The sequence below is a fragment of the Lolium perenne genome, chromosome 3 (assembly GCF_019359855.2).
Source record: "Lolium perenne isolate Kyuss_39 chromosome 3, Kyuss_2.0, whole genome shotgun sequence".
Lineage (NCBI taxonomy): Eukaryota > Viridiplantae > Streptophyta > Magnoliopsida > Poales > Poaceae > Lolium > Lolium perenne.
Genome location: NC_067246.2, coordinates 53,221,416 through 53,236,384, shown reverse-complemented (window position 1 = coordinate 53,236,384; position 14,969 = coordinate 53,221,416).

Genomic DNA, 14,969 nt, shown 5'->3' with positions numbered 1-14,969 from the left:
AATAGAAGCTAACCCTTTGAAGATCAAAGCTATCCTCGACATGGAACCGCCAAAGAATCTGCACCAAGTGCAGCAGTTGGCAGGACGGTTGGCGGCACTCAGCAGATTCATCGCCAAGCTAGGGGAAAAAGCTTTGCCTTTCTACAACTTGATGAAAAAATCAGAAAAATTCGAGTGGACAAAGGAGGCGCAGGAATCCTTCGACAATCTGAAGAAAATCTTATCGACATCTCCAGTCCTTGTAACCCCCCGTGAGAAGGAAACACTGCTTATGTATATAGCAGCAACAGCCCAAGTCTTTAGCAGCGTCTTGGTCGTCGAACGAGAAGAAGCATGGAGAGTTCATGGCGTGCAGAGGTGTCGGGGGGAAGACCCCGGGTAGGGCAATAGACAAGGAGCAGCAGGCCCCACGCCGGCTGGCCCGCGGCAAAGGCCGGCTGAGGAGCAGCCGGCTGGAGCCGTGGCCGGCTGCCTTGGGAGCCGGCTGGCTCTAAGTCTTAGTCGGCCTGGCCACGGCCACCTGCGCTGTGGCTGGGCCGGCTTCTACAAGCCATATCCGATTGGGGACTTACACCCTGGCCGACTCGAGGCTGGCGAGCCTTGCAGGAGAAGGAGCTGGGTAGGTGATCCGGGTTCAAAGGTCCACGTTGACCTCACCTTCCGTAAAGTAAGGGGCACTGTGGAGCAACAGTGCTCCTCGCTCGACAGGCCATCATGGCTGACGACCGCTCCGTACGGCTACAGGGATGATGGCGACAGGGACACCTCCTCGCCATACCGCTGACTCCGGCAGGCGGATGGGACAGGCCATGAGGCCTCAACGGCTCCTAACGTCAACGCCTCGGGAAGGAGCAGAAGCCGAAGCCGGCCAGTCGGCCACTAGGTCTTAGGGACTCATTTGTAAAGTGCCAGCGTCTATATAAGCTGCACTACCCCTCTCGTGTGGGGGACGATCGATCACTTCTTACTCATTCTAGTCTTAGCGCTGCCCTGAGAGAGAGACCTTCGTCTACCTTAGCCTCCCAGGAGCAGCCGGATACAGCTCTAGGAGCACCATTGTACTGTGATATCATCATATACACTCATAGCAGGAGTAGAGGTGTTACCTCCACAGGAGGGCCTCGAACCTGGGTACGTCGCCGTGTCGCTCGTACTCATACCCGCATCCGGATACCACCGTGAGACCATTAGGAACCACCTTCTTTAGCCACCCTATGGCATATGTCATGACGATACCACGACATTTGGCGCCCACCGTGGGGCCTTCAGCGTCCGCGGCCGGTGTCTTCATCCGGACGGGCCTCACCACCACCACCGGCGAGCGGGTCGCTTCAAGCTTGATCTGGAGATTCAGCTCCCTCGACTGCATCAGCGACAACGCTGGCTGCTTCGCCGACCGGCCATTCCCTGCCGGCGGCAACATCATCTGCTTCGGCGGCTTCGACGTCTACGTCTCCACCGTCGCACCACCGCGCTACCCGCGCCAGATCCTGCGCTGCGCAAGCCCTCCTCCTGGAGCCGGCGCCAGCCTCACCACCGCCAGCCCCTGCATCATGCACCAGGTCATGGCCACCGGCGACGACGCCGGGGCCAAGTCCACACGCGTCCGTGGTTCGGACCTAGAGCGTCCCACCGCGGCCGGCGCGTCCGGCTCGGGCGCAAAGGCGCCACCACCACCATCCTGGCTGGAAGAAGTCCGGGCAAAGCTGAGCACCCCGCTCACGACTGGCAGCGACCCCACCACCGTCGAGGCGGATTTGGAGGCGCATCGCTAGCTCCTCCTCAAGCAAACCGAAGAACTGGCCGCTGCCAAGCGCCAGTGGGAAATCACCCAGCGCGAGTACAACCGCGCCCACGGCCTCACTCCAGGCGGCGACAACCCCAGCCGAGCCGGCCAGATCCGCCGTAGGGGCCGCGACCTAGGCGCCGAGATCGACCGCGATGGCGCGGAAGCGCCGGCTCCGTTAACGGAGCTGCCCCTCTACAACACCCCCGACAAGAACATGCTCGCGGCCGAAGCCGCCGCAGAAGAGCTGCACCGCCTCGAAGGCGAAGAGTTACGCCGCCAGACCACGCGGGTGACTGAGCTGCTGAAAGCTGCCAATCGGCAGTCGAAGGACCCCAGGTACGCCCACGCCCCCAGAGCTTCTCACGCTCGTGGTGCCGCACGCAACGCCAGAGACGGTGCCAGGGACACGGCCGAGTCCGCCTCCCCAGCACCAAGCCGACACCGTGACTCCCGGGCTACGCACGCAAGCTCGAACCGGCCGAGCCACCAGCCGAGCGGTAACAGCAGCCGCAGCCGGCCTCCACCAAGCCGGAACCAGGAGCAAGACTCCGAGCCCCGACGCCAACACCGGCCGGCTCCAGAAGAAAGCGGCGCTCGCCAGCCGGCCCGATCCCGGCTGGGTCCACGCATCGAGCCAACTGACGCCCGAGATCGCCTCGACCGGCTGGTCGAATCCCGCATCGCGGAAGAAGAGGGGCCAGCCGGCCCAAAGTGCTTCGGGCCCCGCATCGCCAACGAGCCCATGATCGACGGCTTCCAGCTCCCGCGTGACACCCCCAAGTACGACGGCACTGCCAAGCCGGAGGACTGGCTGCTGGATTACTCTACCGCAGTCGGCATCGCCAGAGGCAACAAGCGCTGGGCGGTGCGCTACTCCCCCCTGATGCTGGTCGGCTCTGCCCGCACCTGGCTCAACAACCTCCCAGCCGACAGCATCAGCGGCTGGCTGCACTTTGAAGAGGCCTTCATCAGCAACTTCACCGGCACCTACCGCCGGCCGGGTCGCCCCCAGCAACTAGAGATGTGCAAGCAGGGCCCGGACGAGACGGATCGCGTGTACCTAACGCGTTGGTGCGAAATGCGCAACTCCTGCGAGGGCGTGCACGAGATCCAGGCCATCAGCTTCTTCATGGGAGGCTGCCGGCCCAACACCATGCTGTGGCACAAGCTACGCCGCAGCGAACCCAAGTCGATGGCCGCCTTGATGGCCATCGCCGACAAGTACGCGCTGGCTGAAGAAGCCGGCAAGGCTCCGGCTGAAATTTCGCCGGCCCCAGCCAGGCGGGACAACAACAAGACGGCCGAGCACAAGTGTAACATCCCAAGAATTTCAAAACAAAACAAATGAATTTCACTAGTTCCAAATTTTGGAACCAACAAAAACTTTTATTAAATAGAGTGGGATACATAGTGATCTTGCTTAATTCTTGTGCTATTGCTATGATTGCTTGTTATTAGTATTTGAAGTGATCTTAAACCCTAAACCTCACCCCTCTTTTTACCCTCCTAGCTAAAATAAAATAAAAGGAAAATAAATAAGAAAAAGGTATATGTGCCTATGGCTATTTTTATAAATCTTTACCCTAAGCTTTTCTACTTTGATTAGAGGTTTGGAAAACCTTCATACACCTTACCTAAGGCTTATCAAACCAAATCCAAGTGGTTTCCAAAGAAAATAAAAAGAAACTAAAAATGCCATAGAGGCATATGAGAGTAAAATAGCAAATTTGAGAATTTGAGAAGATTGACCCTAGGACTTGTTGTGAATGGTTGGATCACTTCCATATACCATTTCAACACTCAACAACACCAAATGGGTCAAGCCAAGTCAAATTTAAAATGAAATGCAACATATGCATAGAGGCATATGTGACACATAGCCATTTCACCAAACTTTGACCTATGACTTTAAACCTTGACCAAATGATGGGAAACCATGCCTCAACCTAATATAACACTAAATTGACCCTAACCCATGTCCAAGTGAAGCAAGATGAACAATTTACAAGTTTAATGAAAAGTGACACATCACCTCTTATGTGTTATGGCCATTTTTGCAACTCTTTGACCAAGACCTTTTGAAATGGATTCAATGGTTTGAAAATGTTTCTAAACCAATAAGAATCACATTAGAGTCAACCAAAGTCAATTCAAATGAAGAGAAACCAAATAGTGAGAAAATTCCATATTTCACTCACATACACTTTGGCCCATTTTACAAATCTCCATATGAGGCCACCATTGCTTGCCCTATGGATTCTAAAACTCTTATATAACAAAAACAAACACATTTGCATCAAAGAAACAAGAATCAAATCAAAGGAAATCTCAAAACCATCTCACATGTGATGATGGTCATTTGTGTGATTTTTAACATGATCCCCTCTTTACCCCTCTGGCTTTGACTTTTCTTCAACTAAACTTGGTCAACTATGACCATGTCATCCAAGACCATGTCAAGGTCAACAACTTTCATGTTGACCACCATGCCTAACTTTGACCAGGTTGACCAGTAGAGATTTGACAAGTGGCGATGTTGAAACAAAGAGAAGATCATACCAATTTTGAATTCTTGCAAACCTTCACCAAAATGAACACCACCACTACCATTCTTTCTCTTTAATTATATAAGTGAGCTCCACCAAAAAGAATTGCAAATTTCCAATAAAGATTTCATGCGGCCATTTCATCATACACCTTGCATGCACAATTCTGAAAATGCACTACACCCTATTATCCTCTGGTCCAAAGCCTAAACCCCTTTACTCTTTGATCATTGATGCTCCTGTACCTCCCCTGCATCAAGCCTGGTACCAGTTTGGTCGATTAAAGCTTTGGCATGATCACCTTTGCACCATGCTGGCCATGAGAACCTCACCATGCCACTCATGGTTATCCTTCCTCTCTGGCCCCTTGTACCATGTCAACTAGGTAGCCTACTCCTCAATGAACCAGCTGATACGAGCCCTAAGCCAGGAGACACACGCTACGGTCCAGAACGCGCACGCCCAGTACCATGCCAAGGCATGCCAGCGCACGCGGTGAGCGCGCCCTGGCACGACACTGGACGCCGCAGTCCACTGCCTCGCCTGGTCGCTCTCGCCCTTCCCTCGCCTTCTCCCTTTGCACACGCACGCGCCTACACTCCTGCGTCCTCCTAGACATCCTCATCAGCACGCGGGAACACCCTAGCCGTCGCCATGATCAAACTCTGCCGTGCCCGTACCGCGAGGACGCCACCGTCGCTAGCACGCCCCAGACCATCATTGGCCGTCCCTTCAAGCGCGCTAGCACCGCCTAGCAGTCGCCTACACGCCGCGCATCATAGCTTGCCCCTTCGATCGCCGGAGCGGCCGCGCCATGGACACCCTCTCACAGCACCGTCGGTCACATATCCCGCTATAAATAGAGGCCACCAGAGCACTCCTCTCTCACACCAATCTCTTCCCCTCTCATCACTGCCCCTCCTCGACCACCCAATTGAACCCCACCTCGCCGGAGCCGCCCCAATCGAAGGCTCGTTCCCGCCGGAGCCCGCGGACCCTCTACCTCGACTGGAGCCGCCCCGAGCCTCGCCGCGGTACCAGGAGCCTCTTCGTCCTCGCCAACGACGCCTCGCACCTCTCCCTCGACCGCCGGCGGCCCAGGACGCTCCCCGACCCCCAACCTCCGCCGCCAGCACGCCCTCCTCTCGCCGGAGAAGAAGACCCCCCTCAACCGCACGATTCACTTCTAATCCGACGGCCAACATTGACAGGTACCGCTTCGGTGAAGTAAAGTCGCTGACAGGTGGGACCTTATGTCAGCAGGCCCGAACCGTTACTGGGCCAGTTCCTTTATTCAAACCATTTAGGCCCATCTGTTTCCCGCGCAGCCCAACACTTTAAATCCTGTATTAATTCATTTCAGCAGTTATTCAATTCTGGTCAGTGCTATAAATTGAATAGTTCAAAATCTACAAACCCAATTTTAGCAAATCAAAATGTTCTGGAAAGCTTATGATTTGCTCTAACTAACCCCACTGGATTCAACCCCATATGTTGTGTAGTTTTTGAATAGCAAAAATAACAAAACAGATACTTTTCTGTTTTCAAATAAATCTTAAAAATCAACCAATTTGAATTTTGCAGTGAATCCAATTGAAATATTTCACATTTAACAAACTCTAATTTACTATGTAATAATATGATATATGTTCTGTACATGATCATGGGCTAGAATCAAAATATTGGCTATGTAGTCAATACTAGCCCATTTAAACTATTTCAAATTTTAGGAATTTAAACCAATGAGGTGTAGCACCTCATTTAAATCATTCTCACAAGTGATATGAAGTAATGTGTTGACCTTTAAATGCTTAGGCTCATACTTGCTCACTTGTAGAATTTAAATCCACATAGTATTTAAATTGCAAAGGTTATTTAAAACACATGAGATGATGAATCTCAATTAAATCCCTTTTCTCAAATACTAAGTGTGAAGTGTTGACCTTGGTCAACATGGGATCATCCCTGGTTATTTGAGAATATTAAATCACATCAATAGTAGTTGTTATTAAATTAGTTACAACTATGTGTTAAATCATATGAGAGGTTTTCCTCTCATTTAAATCTTGTTCTCAAGTAATTCAACATGAGGTAGTGACCATGGTCTATATAATCTCATATTGAGTTATTTGGTAACATTAAATCACTACTAGGTGAGTATTAAATTGCATGAGGTATGGAACCTCATTTAAATCATTTTCTCAAATGATAAGTATGAAGAGATTGACTTTGGTCAACCTAGGTCATATATTATTCATAAGAGAAATTAAATCTTAAGAAGAATTCAATGAGAGGAATTTATTTCTCCAAACCAAAGATAAACCCTACTTCCAATTTTCAATGAGAGGAAATTATTTTCCTAATGTTAAATAAAGAAACCCTAGCATAATTTGAGAATAAATGTTAAGTAGTGATGCTAGATCCTTTGTGTGAGCCAATAAGGCTAATTAAGACTACTTAAGTGTTGTTTGGTGATTGTATCCTCGTATTCGTTTATAGACGCTAGTACCGGAGACTATCAAGAGGAAGAGGTCTTCTACCAAGAGGAAGAGCAAGAAAACTTTGATCACATCACCAACCAAGGCAAGCTAATATTCTTGCAAGCTAGACTAATGCAAGTTATAAGTTGCAAGCTAACACTCTTGCAAGGTTCCCTTGTGCAAAGCTCTACAAGAGCAAGGCACCATTACATTTTACTTTATGAACCTATCCCAAGTTTTTACTTTACAAGCTTTACTTGATTTTATTTATCAAAGTTACTTTTTGATTTATGATTCACTTGGTTGAATTATAGAGTAGTACAAGAGAATCACACTTAGCCTAGCAAGCTCCAAGATACTTAGCATCCCTCATAAGTAGTTGCTAGTGCTAAACTAAAATGGACTACTGGAGATGGGAACTTGTGAAAACCAATGACTTTGAAAACCTTGGAATGATGAGTCATTCTATTGAAAGATTTTGAAGGTGAATATGACTGGTGAATGACTTGGTGAATTTTACGAAAACTGATGGTTGGGTTCGGATGCGATACCATTCCAATTTTACAAGTACCCCCACAATACCTGAATCTGGGTAAGGCTTAGCTGGAAACTTATGTATTTTAGTATGGGTTCCCTCTGAACAAGCGTCATAGGGGTTATGCCGAGGGCTGCCTCCGTACTGGTGAAGTGATGTGAAATGACGTGAAATGAGGTGAATGTCCGGCCCAAGCCCTGTGCAGTTCCTGGGTTGACTGCGGTTTTCACCGGGAGGCCAAGCTCATGGGGAGAGATGCTCATACTAGAGTATGTAAATGAAAGGTTAGGATTGGTAGTTCGCGTACTGCGTACGATAAATCAGGGCCAGTTACCCCTGACGAACTATTGCAATTGTTGTGGCACAAGTGTACAACCTCTGCAGAGTTAAACCTATTCGAATAGCCGCGTCCGCGGTTATGGACAGTTGGAAAGGCCATACTGTTCCGTCATCAGAATTTTTCTAAAAATATGAATGGTGACTTGTGATTTGAATTGAAAGGTGACTTTGACTTGGAATCACAACTGAGTTGTGGGAATGACACTAATGTTCCCACTTGAGTTAGTTAAGCAAATGAAGAGGCTTTGATTATTAAAGTGTTTATGAAATAAAACTGGCTTTATGCAAATGAAACTGGAGCTTAGAACCCCCTTATTATAGTTGATAGTATTTACCTTAGTATTAGTTTGCGAGTACTTTGAAGTACTCACGGCTGTGTCCCTGGCTATTCAAATGGCCAGACTATGAAGATGAGTGCCAGAACCCGGAAGAAGGACAGCAGGACGTCTACGACAACTAGGATCACTCCTGACGTCAACAGTTGCCTGTGGAATAGATGGACTACTACTACGCTACTTTCGCTTCCGCTATGTGTTATGTAATGAATAAATAGAACTTCTATTATTGTAATGAGACTGGATCATGTGATCCTTTATTTGTAAGACGATTATGTGTTGTAATGAATGATGTGTTGTGATATCAATCTATTATGTCTCACAAAAACAATATTCATGGGATTGCGAGAAATGGCATAATAGGCATCTGGACTTAAAAAATCCGGGTGTTGACAAGTTGGTATCAGAGCCATTGTTGACCTTAGGAGACCCTAGTTAGAATGGACGTCTGAAAATTTTAGTTTCAAAACAAATGAAATGACTATTTAAGAAAACTTATTCTCCCTCTTATCATTGAGATCTTTTTCAAATAAGAAAGTTATGCTCTATTCTTCTTATACTATTACCTAAAATTTTGACACACTTCTCTAACTTACTCATCATAATTCTTCACAGATGGAGTACAAATGGGAGTTCTATCAGCTTGGTCACGGAGGAAACCTGATGTCCGAGAAAGACTTGAAGCAACTAGTGGACTATCTAGGACACCTGTATCCCGAATTCTTCGGAATACCCCTCAACAACCACTCCGGAGAACCACCTCGGTGGGACGTTTCAACTGATCTACGAAGAAAGCATGGAGCCCCAGTATGGGAAACCATCTGGTTTTCTGTAACGGGAAACACTTGGAAGGAAGGACTAGTCAGAGCTATGCAAGAAGCAATTTTCCGTCTGTGCGGACAAAATGAGAACCAGATCAAGAACACTCGCTTCATCTACTACCCAAGACAGGATTCCATGGGAAGACCGATGACCATGCCACCACGTACGGAGATGAACCCCTATGTAGCACCTCAGGACTTCAGGCAGTACAAAACCCGCAGGGATTTGGACAACGCCCTCGCCTCTCGCCAAGCACAACACCCGTGAAGACAAAGAATCCACCCTGAAGAGTAGTATCACCCCAGCACTATAGTAGGTGTGAGTTGTATCAGGATCCCCCTTGTATCGTAGAGCGATGAATGGTTCTTCAAACCAACGGTGTGTTAGATTTGTAATATGTGATGCTTGGTATGAATGAAAAAGTGTTGTTGGTTTTTACCCCCGCAACACTACTCAAAGTTTCAATTTGTGAACATTTAAAAATTTAACAAACAAACCATAGAAATTTCCCTCTTACCTTATCATCTACATCAATGTTTAGATGGCCCCACCAACCCGCAACGCCACCCAAGATGCCATGATGCAACTGCTGCAGATGATGATGGCAGACCGAGAAGTTGAGAGAGCTGAACGCCAAGCCAACATTACCGCACTGCAACAGATAGCCCAGAACAATCAAGGCCACAGAAACAACGATCACCCTGGATCGAAACTGAAGAACTTTCAGCACACCAACCCACCGATGTTCAACAAGACTGAAGAGCCCCTAGATGCTGATGACTGGCTCCAGACCATGGAGAACAACCTCGAAGTTGCGGGAGTAGAAGCCGCAGAAAAAGTACTGTTCGCCACCCACTACCTGTCAGGACCTGCCAGAGCCTGGTGGACAAGTGCCCGTGCAATGAATGCGGGACAGATGATGACATGGGAAGACTTCAAGCTGAAGTTTAGCAAATACCATGTGCCCCAAGGACTGATCAAGAAGATGAGAGATGAGTTCTGTGAACTCAAGCAAGGAAGGATGTCCGTGGTGGAATACCGCGACAGGTTTCTCACTCTGTCAAGGTACGCCCCGGATGAGACCGACACCAATGAGAAGAGAAAGGAAAGATTTCTGAACGGACTGCATGACGAGATGCAGACTGTGTTAGTGAACATTCCGTTCGCTGACTTGGAAGCCCTCGTAGACTCAGCCATACAGATGGAAGGAAAGCTGCATCAGGCCAATGAGAACCGCAAGCGCAGAATGATGAACCAGAATGGACCCCACCATACCCATAAGTACCGCAACAACTCCTCTGGAGGATTCACCCCAAGATACAACAAGCCCCCTGCCCAGAATTATCACCCCAACCACAACCACAACAACAACGGAGGACCCCCGAAGCCCGGAGGCAACAACAACAACAACAACCACAGCAACAACAACAACCACCCCAACAATAGCAACAACAATGGAAACAACAACAACCCCAATAATGCCCCAAGGACTGGAAGCAATGCTACCCCCATCATCCCCAAAGACAAGTCCACCGTCAACTGCTACGAATGTGGAGTTGTGGGTCACTTCTCCAATGAGTGCCCCAAGAAGCTTGCCAGGATTGCCGCCAATACCCCTGCACCTGCTCAGCAACAGCGTCGCTTCGCAGGTAGAAGGAACCACAACAACAACAACGGCCGTCTCTACCACATGACTGCCACTGAAGCTCAGGAAACACCCCAGACCATGCCAAGTATGTCTCCCTGTTAATAAAATGCTCAATCTCTCTTAGGAACCTAACTTTTCTTAAAATCTCGGGACGAGATTTGTTTAAGGGGGAAGGGTTTGTAACATCCCAAGAATTTCAAAACAAAACAAATGAATTTCACTAGTTCCAAATTTTGGAACCAACAAAAACTTTTATTAAATAGAGTGGGATACATAGTGATCTTGCTTAATTCTTGTGCTATTGCTATGATTGCTTGTTATTAGTATTTGAAGTGATCTTAAACCCTAACCTCACCCCTCTTTTTACCCTCCTAGCTAAAATAAAATAAAAGGAAAATAAATAAGAAAAAGGTATATGTGCCTATGGCTATTTTTATAAATCTTTACCCTAAGCTTTTCTACTTTGATTAGAGGTTTGGAAAACCTTCATACACCTTACCTAAGGCTTATCAAACCAAATCCAAGTGGTTTCCAAAGAAAATAAAAAGAAACTAAAAATGCCATAGAGGCATATGAGAGTAAAATAGCAAATTTGTGAATTTGAGAAGATTGACCCTAGGACTTGTTGTGAATGGTTGGATCACTTCCATATACCATTTCAACACTCAACAACACCAAATGGGTCAAGCCAAGTCAAATTTAAAATGAAATGCAACATATGCATAGAGGCATATGTGACACATAGCCATTTCACCAAACTTTGACCTATGACTTTAAACCTTGACCAAATGATGGGAAACCATGCCTCAACCTAATATAACACTAAATTGACCCTAACCCATGTCCAAGTGAAGCAAGATGAACAATTTACAAGTTTAATGAAAAGTGACACATCACCTCTTATGTGTTATGGCCATTTTTGCAACTCTTTGACCAAGACCTTTTGAAATGGATTCAATGGTTTGAAAATGTTTCTAAACCAATAAGAATCACATTAGAGTCAACCAAAGTCAATTCAAATGAAGAGAAACCAAATAGTGAGAAAATTCCATATTTCACTCACATACACTTTGGCCCATTTTACAAATCTCCATATGAGGCCACCATTGCTTGCCCTATGGATTCTAAAACTCTTATATAACAAAAACAAACACATTTGCATCAAAGAAACAAGAATCAAATCAAAGGAAATCTCAAAACCATCTCACATGTGATGATGGTCATTTGTGTGATTTTTAACATGATCCCCTCTTTACCCCTCTGGCTTTGACTTTTCTTCAACTAAACTTGGTCAACTATGACCATGTCATCCAAGACCATGTCAAGGTCAACAACTTTCATGTTGACCACCATGCCTAACTTTGACCAGGTTGACCAGTAGAGATTTGACAAGTGGTGATGTTGAAACAAAGAGAAGATCATACCAATTTTGAATTCTTGCAAACCTTCACCAAAATGAACACCACCACTACCATTCTTTCTCTTTAATTATATAAGTGAGCTCCACCAAAAAGAATTGCAAATTTCCAATAAAGATTTCATGCGGCCATTTCATCATACACCTTGCATGCACAATTCTGAAAATGCACTACACCCTATTATCCTCTGGTCCAAAGCCTAAACCCCTTTACTCTTTGATCATTGATGCTCCTGTACCTCCCCTGCATCAAGCCTGGTACCAGTTTGGTCGATTAAAGCTTTGGCATGATCACCTTTGCACCATGCTGGCCATGAGAACCTCACCATGCCACTCATGGTTATCCTTCCTCTCTGGCCCCTTGTACCATGTCAACTAGGTAGCCTACTCCTCAATGAACCAGCTGATACGAGCCCTAAGCCAGGAGACACACGCTACGGTCCAGAACGCGCACGCCCAGTACCATGCCAAGGCATGCCAGCGCACGCGGTGAGCGCGCCCTGGCACGACACTGGACGCCGCAGTCCACTGCCTCGCCTGGTCGCTCTCGCCCTTCCCTCGCCTTCTCCCTTTGCACACGCACGCGCCTACACTCCTGCGTCCTCCTAGACATCCTCATCAGCACGCGGGAACACCCTAGCCGTCGCCATGATCAAACTCTGCCGTGCCCGTACCGCGAGGACGCCACCGTCGCTAGCACGCCCCAGACCATCATTGGCCGTCCCTTCAAGCACGCTAGCACCGCCTAGCAGTCGCCTACACGCCGCGCATCATAGCTTGCCCCTTCGATCGCCGGAGCGGCCGCGCCATGGACACCCTCTCACAGCACCGTCGGTCACATATCCCGCTATAAATAGAGGCCACCAGAGCACTCCTCTCTCACACCAATCTCTTCCCCTCTCATCACTGCCCCTCCTCGACCACCCAATTGAACCCCACCTCGCCGGAGCCGCCCCAATCGAAGGCTCGTTCCCGCCGGAGCCCGTGGACCCTCTACCTCGACTGGAGCCGCCCCGAGCCTCGCCGCGGTACCAGGAGCCTCTTCGTCCTCGCCAACGACGCCTCGCACCTCTCCCTCGACCGCCGGCGGCCCAGGACGCTCCCCGACCCCCAACCTCCGCCGCCAGCACGCCCTCCTCTCGCCGGAGAAGAAGACCCCCCTCAACCGCACGATTCACTTCTAATCCGACGGCCAACATTGACAGGTACCGCTTCGGTGAAGTAAAGTCGCTGACAGGTGGGACCTTATGTCAGCAGGCCCGAACCGTTACTGGGCCAGTTCCTTTATTCAAACCATTTAGGCCCATCTGTTTCCCGCGCAGCCCAACACTTTAAATCCTGTATTAATTCATTTCAGCAGTTATTCAATTCTGGTCAGTGCTATAAATTGAATAGTTCAAAATCTACAAACCCAATTTTAGCAAATCAAAATGTTCTGGAAAGCTTATGATTTGCTCTAACTAACCCCACTGGATTCAACCCCATATGTTGTGTAGTTTTTGAGTAGCAAAAATAACAAAACAGATACTTTTATGTTTTCAAATAAATCTTAAAAATCAACCAATTTGAATTTTGCAGTGAATCCAATTGAAATATTTCACATTTAACAAACTCTAATTTACTATGTAATAATATGATATATGTTCTGTACATGATCATGGGCTAGAATCAAAATATTGGCTATGTAGTCAATACTAGCCCATTTAAACTATTTCAAATTTTAGGAATTTAAACCAATGAGGTGTAGCACCTCATTTAAATCATTCTCACAAGTGATATGAAGTAATGTGTTGACCTTTAAATGCTTAGGCTCATACTTGCTCACTTGTAGAATTTAAATCCACATAGTATTTAAATTGCAAAGGTTATTTAAAACACATGAGATGATGAATCTCAATTAAATCCCTTTTCTCAAATACTAAGTGTGAAGTGTTGACCTTGGTCAACATGGGATCATCCCTGGTTATTTGAGAATATTAAATCACATCAATAGTAGTTGTTATTAAATTAGTTACAACTATGTGTTAAATCATATGAGAGGTTTTCCTCTCATTTAAATCTTGTTCTCAAGTAATTCAACATGAGGTAGTGACCATGGTCTATATAATCTCATATTGAGTTATTTGGTAACATTAAATCACTACTAGGTGAGTATTAAATTGCATGAGTTATGGAACCTCATTTAAATCATTTTCTCAAATGATAAGTATGAAGAGATTGACTTTGGTCAACCTAGGTCATATATTATTCATAAGAGAAATTAAATCTTAAGAAGAATTCAATGAGAGGAATTTATTTCTCCAAACCAAAGATAAACCCTACTTCCAATTTTCAATGAGAGGAAATTATTTTCCTAATGTTAAATAAAGAAACCCTAGCATAATTTGAGAATAAATGTTAAGTAGTGATGCTAGATCCTTTGTGTGAGCCAATAAGGTTAATTAAGACTACTTAAGTGTTGTTTGGTGATTGTATCCTCGTATTCGTTTATAGACGCTAGTACCGGAGACTATCAAGAGGAAGAGGTCTTCTACCAAGAGGAAGAGCAAGAAAACTTTGATCACATCACCAATCAAGGCAAGCTAATATTCTTGCAAGCTAGACTAATGCAAGTTATAAGTTGCAAGCTAACACTCTTGCAAGGTTCCCTTGTGCAAAGCTCTACAAGAGCAAGGCACCATTACATTTTACTTTATGAACCTATCCCAAGTTTTTACTTTACAAGCTTTACTTGATTTTATTTATCAAAGTTACTTTTTGATTTATGATTCACTTGGTTGAATTATAGAGTAGTACAAGAGAATCACACTTAGCCTAGCAAGCTCCAAGATACTTAGCATCCCTCATAAGTAGTTGCTAGTGCTAAACTAAAATGGACTACTGGAGATGGGAACTTGTGAAAACCAATGACTTTGAAAACCTTGGAATGATGAGTCATTCTATTGAAAGATTTTGAAGGTGAATATGACTGGTGAATGACTTGGTGAATTTTACGAAAACTGATGGTTGGGTTCGGATGCGATACCATTCCAATTTTACAAGTACCCCCACAATACCT